This window comes from Cebus imitator, unplaced genomic scaffold, assembly GCF_001604975.1.
Source record: "Cebus imitator isolate Cc_AM_T3 unplaced genomic scaffold, Cebus_imitator-1.0 Scaffold520, whole genome shotgun sequence".
Lineage (NCBI taxonomy): Eukaryota > Metazoa > Chordata > Mammalia > Primates > Cebidae > Cebus > Cebus imitator.
In genome coordinates, this window is record NW_016107835.1 from 1,114,674 (window position 1) to 1,115,683 (window position 1,010).

Here is a 1,010-nt window from a genome sequence, read left to right on the forward strand (position 1 = left end):
AAAAAAAAAAAAAAAAAATACGGACTTCACACCCGAAAATTAGACCCCCAAGTAATTGACCTTAAAATTTGGGCTAAAAGTCCTCTAAAAATTTAGAGACATCACACCCTGAACACTGACACTCAGATTTAAACCCTGTGAGACAAAACTCAATGAGTTCAAATACAACTCAAGTTGAACATGGACCCCAAAATACTTCAGACACAAAAATGGGAACAAAGGCCCTCAGATACAAACCTTGGGACTCAGACCTTCTAAGATATCTTAGACCTCAAACCCTAAACACAGACCCTGAAACACCTCCAACTCAATCCTGGGACACAAACTGCCAAAGAGTTCAAAGATTGCAATCCCTGAACACAGACCTCCAAACAACTCAGACAAAAACATTAAAATATAGACTCTCTAGAAAGTTCAGAGATCTCACACCCTGAACACTGACCCAAAAATTGGCACACAAAGCCTCCATCACACTCTAAAAGCCTAGAGGCCTCACACCCTGAGCAATGATCCTCAGATAGCTCAGGTTGAAAGTTCAGGACACAGACAGTTCAAGAACCACACTCCCTGAATACAGAGCCCCAGACCTCAGACTCAGACATCAAAACCTGGATCCCTCAGACTTCAAAGACCTAACATTATGAAAAGACCCTCAAATACTACTGACGGATACCCTGGACACAGCTCCTCAATAGTTCAGAAATTGTATACCCTGAATATAGATCCCCAAATATGGCACATGCAAACATTCAAATATGAGCCCTCAAAGGTATGAGAAAATAACCTGACCATTGACCGCCCAATACCTCAGACTTAAACCTTGTAACTCATACTTTCAAAGATTTCAGAGTCCTTGCACTCTGAATACGAACCTGCAAATATCTCAGACTCAAATATTAAGACATAAACATAATAAAAATTCGGAGACCTGACCCCCAAACACATAGGTTTCCAGCCATAGGGCACCGACTTCAGTGAGTACACAGACCACACCACTCTGCACACACATT